Source organism: Tupaia chinensis, unplaced genomic scaffold, assembly GCF_000334495.1.
Source record: "Tupaia chinensis unplaced genomic scaffold, TupChi_1.0 Scaffold000597_1, whole genome shotgun sequence".
NCBI classification, from domain to species: domain Eukaryota; kingdom Metazoa; phylum Chordata; class Mammalia; order Scandentia; family Tupaiidae; genus Tupaia; species Tupaia belangeri.
This window is the reverse complement of record NW_006160114.1, coordinates 4,632,733-4,639,068: the sequence shown is the minus strand read 5'-3', so window position 1 is coordinate 4,639,068 and position 6,336 is coordinate 4,632,733. Positions and strand designations below refer to the sequence as shown.

Sequence of the window (6,336 nt, the reverse complement as noted above, 5' to 3'; positions counted from 1 at the left end):
GAGCGTCTGGTGGTCTGAAGCTGGGGGTGCTTTAGCCTATCCCACTGAGGAGACAAGATGTTGTTATATGAGAAGGGTGGAGGGGTAGGGTCACAAGAATAGCAGGTACTTTGATTAACTTTCTTGCCACTGTGACCTTATCTGCCCATCTATGGGTGTGAAACACCAATAAGGGCATGCTCTGGCCAGAGGATTCTGGTCAAAGGTTGCAGCAACCATCTCCTTATTTTTCTGATGGAAAATTACTTAAAGGCCATTCAGGAGACATCTAACACAAAGCTCCCCAGATGCCTCAGGCATTCTGTGTTTTAGGGATCAAGCTTTGAATATTTGTCTTTTATCATGGGTCTACTGAAGGGAAGGCATTGTCTCCATCAGCCCTGAGTTCCATTGGTAGGCGAGGAGGAAGATCTAAAGGATCAAACCCAGCCCAGCTGGTCCTGGTGGGAAGGGATATACCCCAAGAAGGAATTCCTAGTCATCATAGGAAGATTTCTTCCTGAAAGGAGGGAAGTTGGGGGTGCGGCTCCATGATCTTACTGTAGATGGCTGACTCCCCCAGAGATAATAACTGAACAATCCAGATATTCTACAAGACCATCTGGCACCTGTTTCAGGACCACCTTAACCACCCTACCCTAAATCCCTTTCCTTTAAAAGTCTCTAACCCCCATTCTTCAGGGCTGATGCAAGTCTCCATATCTGGCCTCTTTCTTCCTTGGAAAGTGAATAATAAATCTTTCCTATCCAGTTACTCTTCAAGTCTGTGAATTCTTTCATAGCTGGTGATACAGATTACCCTAACATTTATCCTAACAAGATAAATGTTAGGATAATCTGGACTGCACTGGGCAACAAGATAAAAGGACTGGATTCTTGTGCTATGCATTGCTTTTACCTGTGGTCTTGTTTCCTTGTGCTCCTGCATCTATAGGGGAAAGTAAAAAAGAAGCAAGTATGACTGCCAATCCATCTGAACCATAGATGGAGAGTACTGTCTTCCACAGAGATAGCCAATTCAAAATTACTTTGGAAAAATTAAGCTATCTGAATATCTCAAATTAATAAACTCTCCAAAGAGCAGTCACTGTGGGATGACACCATGCCTGGGCTCTGCTGGGGTGGCCATATTGAGGGTGGACCCCAGGGCAGCACGGGAAAGGAACACAAATTTCAGAGCCCTATTTCTCTTCTAGTGGAAAGGAACACAAATTTCAGAGCCCTATTTAACTTCTAATACCACATGAAAACAGAACAGTAACTGAGAATAAACTTAAGAGAAGTAAAGGAGAGCAAGTTTCTTCTTAGATTTCACCAGATTTCAGGGGCTCTGGTAAAACTCTAGCAGTATGCGTACATGGGGAAAAAGGTCATCAGCTCAAAGGAAACATCAAACCAGCTACTCAATTCAAATGAAATGCAGCAGTTTAGCTGCATTGCTCACTTTTCCAGGGTTGTATGGCTGTTCAAGTCTTCTCTATTCATCTCAAAATCTGTATTTAAAAGAGCCCCATGCCTCTATAGTCTTGATGACCAGATTACTGTTTAGGGCTTAGATAATTGCCAAGCAGGTATCAAGCAGGATATTTTTTTATGTAAAATGGGGAGATTTTAAACTACAGTACACACGACCCCAGCTACTGCTTTGTGGAACTGGAAGGAAACCATGTTTTGTTTGAGAAGCTGGAAAAGCATTTTGTAATTTTTTGTTTAAGGATTTGGATGTGTAAAACAAACAGCCCCTAGTGTTCCTGCATTCCAGAGTCACGATGTTATGCAGGGACTAGAAATAGACTGCTCAAGGTGACATTGTGAGCTATGAAGATCTGGAAAGTCTTTCCAGGGCCGGAATTCCCCAGACAGGGTCAAGAAGTACCATGAAAAGGGAATGGAGGCCAGACATGAACCAAGGCTGAAGTCTCCTCATATACTGCGGGACAATCAGAAAATCTCACCAAGCAGCATAAGTGGGTATCTTACCAGAGCATTTTCCCAGTAGAAGTTTGAGGCTTAATCCCAGTAAAGCAGAACTTCAGATCTGTAACTATAAATACCAGGCCAACACTTCTGATTCTGTGTATGCCATGTGCTCATTACCAACCATACGTGGAATAAACTCCCCAGTAAGGAAAGTGTGAGAAGACAGCAACTACGAAACAATTTCAAAAAGTTGGTGGAAAAAAAATGGAATCAAGTTTACTTTAGTGCAAAACAATTTTGAAATCTATGCATAGTTTTTTCACAATGTGCATTTTTTAAAAAAGTTTTAAAGGTACACACACACACACATACACACACATGTACACACACACACACACACACACACACACAGAGTATATCCTTCATCCAAAATTCCAAAATGCTTGAAGTGAGGTGTTTTTTGGATTTCAGATTACTTTTCAGATTTTGAAATATTTGCATATGCATAATGAGATATTTTGTGGATAGGATTAAAATCTAAATAAAAAATTTATTTATATTTCATTTACACTTTATACACATAGCCTGTAGGTAATTTTATACAATATTTTTGTATTACAGTGTTTGGACTGCAACATGAGGACAGGTATGGAATTTTTCACTGGTGGCATTGTGTTGGCATTCAAAAAGTCTTGAATATACCTTTATATATATATATATATATATATATACACACACACACATACACACACATATAATTTATGCATTAATTTCACAGGAATCCAAAACTATTTTCAGTATTTGAAGAGTAAATTGAGTCACAGAAGGACTAGTGACTTTCCTTAAACAATTCAACCAGGACTGAATCTATGCTATCTGATCTTTGTTCTACTGCTCCCCTTAATGAGAAGGACAGTCCTTCTATCACAGGATGATGAAATAAACTATCTAGAATGGAAGTCAGGAAGCTTCTCTTGCTGTTAGAAGACTCAGGGCAGAATTCAGCTGAGTGGATCTTCTTAAGAATGACATTTCTAATATAATTTCAAATAATCTCTATAATGAAGAAAATGCTAAAGACAAAGAGACCACATAGCAACTTCTCAGCAGAGGTTTAGCTGCATTGCTCACTTTCCAGGATTGCATGGCTGTTCTAGTCTTCCCTATTGTCTTCAAAATTCATATTTAAAAGAGCCTTATGCCTCTATAGTCCTGATGACCAGATGCCCGTTCAGGCTCAGAGAATCTGATTAGTTCACGTTTTATAAGGTGATTGACAGGCACATCAGGACACCTTCTACTCTCTCTCCAGTCAGGGAACTTCTGCCCAGCTTTTGTTGGCACCCTGCAGGGGAAGGGTAGCTGCTAATATGACTCCTTGCAGTCCTTGTCATTGTATGGACGGGGACACAGCATTGACAGATGGTACACTTCACATATACTCCTGTGATCATGCATCTGGGCCAGTAAGTAAAGCTTCATATGAAGCTAGATCTCCTCTCCTCCTCCCATTCTCAATCAATGCCATGGCTAAGCATGCAATTTCTAAGATGCAGATTCAGGGCGGGAGCCATTGACTTTTACTACAGTTCTCAGACATTTGTACAACCATGAATAATGACATCTTTTGATTTCCTTCTATTGTTTCTGTGTCCAGAGATTTTTTTAGGTCCTTGTGGGAGGAACTGACAAGAGGTGATCAAGATTTCATCATTCCTTGGTCCCTGGTCCAGGAATAATAATGTCTAATGACATAATTAGGTCTTGTTTCTTGGAAACAGGGCAAAATACCAAGAACATTTTCAAAAGATGAACATAACCATTAAGAGTAGTTAGTGTCAGGGTGTCTGAAGGCCAGAATGTACTGAAATTTCTAGAATGTATGGAGGATAGTAAAAAGTTCTTAATAATAAAGTCAGATTTTTAAAAGGCATATGTAGTACAAAAATAAAGAGAAGGAAGGTATAGGTTTCTGCTTGACATGGATTATATAATGTTAATAAAAGACAAAAGGAAAGCAAATCTAGTTCTTCCTGATAGTCTCATCTTTCCAGCCATAAACATTTCCCTCCCAGGGCTGGTCCCATAGCCTAGTGGTTAAGGGACCAGATCTCACATGGCCAACCATCGTTTAAACCCCAGCACCTCGCAGTTTGAAAAACATGCCAAGTACATATGCCTACATGCCCCAAATCCTGACCAGATAGAGAAATAAAGGAAAAGGGATTGTGGCATGATTGTGTCCCATTGGGAAAGGGTGCTTTCCCCCATCTTTCTATCTCTCTATCTCTGGCAAGTGCACATGCCCGCTGGCCATTTAAAAAAATTCTTTCCCAAAAAATGTACGACAAAACTCCAAATAGTGTGGTGGCTTTAAAATGTGTCCACAAATTATTTGATGTTATTCCTTTCAAGCAGTAGAACTTAATTCTCCTCCCCTTAAGTGTGGGCTACATTCAGTGACCTGCATTAGCAATAGAATGTAGCAGAATTAACTGAGAGTGATTCCTAGGGTAAGTTTTCATTTCTCTTGGGTGGATACCCCATTGTGGACTTACTAAGTCACATGGTAAATTTCTGTTTAACTTTTTTCAGGCGCTATCAATGTTTTCCAAAGTGACCTGCACTCTTTTATGCTCTGGTCAGCAATGCCTGAAGATCCCAATTTCTTCACAACATCACCAAACATGTTATCATCCATTTTTGGATAAAAATCATCTTAGTGGATGGAAGTGGCATCTCAGCATCATTCATGGTTTTAAATTTGAAGCAAAAACAAACACCCCAAGTGATCACATGAAATGACAGAATTCAGTTAACTGAAGTTCTGGTTCTTCATCTTTAAAATCACTATGTGCATCATTTATTTCAAAACTTCAGTTTAAAAAACCATAGGAGTTGGAGATTGGAATTGAGTAGTGCCCAAAGCAAAGTAGAACATTTTCAAACTCTTATTTACTCTTGAAACAAGCCTATACAGATTCCATCTGCCTGTCAGTGGCTGATTGTTAAAATATTTTTTAAGGGACAAATAAAATATGCTAACTTGAAGCTTAAATATAATCTCAGAGGTAACTGTAGCAATTTGTTAGGACTTTGAACAAGAAAATAGTTTCCTAAGAAAGAATAACTCATCACTCAAATTGTTTAGAATGTCCAGCTCATGATGCTTATAGAAATCAGTTCAAATTTTAGTCAGTGTTCTTATGTTTCTCAATTTTCTCAGGTGATATAATAATGGAAGCTCTTGCTTCCACTCCAAGCAGCTGTTTCTACCACCCACTCCTGGTACACTCCTGCCAGGGACCATCACATCACTCTTGAAGAAAGCCATTATCATGTGGAGAGGTAGTGGCTTCTTATTGCTTGGTGTATTTCCTTTTTTATTTTTCTAATATTTATCTATTTTGAACATTTTTTTCCAACAGAGAACTTTACATTCTTTTTCTTCTATTAAATGTATCTTCTTTTTTCCCCTCCCATCCAACCTCAACCACCCACTACCTACCACCCACTCCCATTCCTTACAGTCTCTGGTATCTATACAGACCCTCTCCACTATCATATCTTCAGATCTTTCATTTCTGCCATAGAGTGCAGACAGTCAATATATAGTAAGCGGGGATGTACAATGTGTCTCTTTGAAAGTCTGGCTTGGGACCAGAGGATACCAAAATTGTTACATCACTGGATCCCCATATATCCAACCACAGATCAAATCCTAGATCCAGAGCCTTGAAACACACCTAGTAGGTGTGCATGTGTGCCCAGAATCCAGAAAGAAGAATGAATGAGTAGCGATTGCAGTGTGGCCATGCCCCCAGGAGATGATTTCTCACTTTCTATCTCTCTGGTAAGTGCACACACCCTTTAGCAAAATCTGTCTTTAAAAAAGAAAAGAGAGAAAGAAAGTCTGGCTCACTTCACTTAACACTAAGTCTGCTATGTTTGTCCACTTTGAATTAAATAATAGGGTCTTATTGTTTCTTATGGCTGAGCAATATCCCATAGTATATACATGCCACGGTTTTTCAACCCAGTCATCTGTTTTTGGATACTTAGATGGATTCCATGTTTTAGAAATTATGAATAATGCTGCAATACACATGGACATGCAAGTGTCATTCCAACTGAGTGTCTTCTTATGCTTTGGGTAAATACCACGAAGTGGGATTATTGAGCCATATGGTAGTTCTGTTTTTAGCTTTTTGAGGAAAATCTATGTAGTTTTCCACACTGTACTAATTTACACTCCCAGCAACAGCGTAAGAGAATTCCCCATTCACCATAGCCTTGCTAGTACTTGTTCTTTTTTTTTATCCTAGCTTCTCTCTCTCTCTCTCTCTTTTTTTTTCTTAAGTTTTTGCAACAGGGCTCATATGCTTGCCAGAGAGAGAGATAGAGACAAAGAGAGGA

General features: G+C 39.3%; 1 pseudogene; it reads left to right on the top strand.

Annotated features, from left to right (window-relative positions):
* Positions 1–6,336, top strand: part of LOC102471186 (BUB3-interacting and GLEBS motif-containing protein ZNF207-like) — a 23,450-nt pseudogene that overhangs the window by 8,006 nt on the left and 9,108 nt on the right.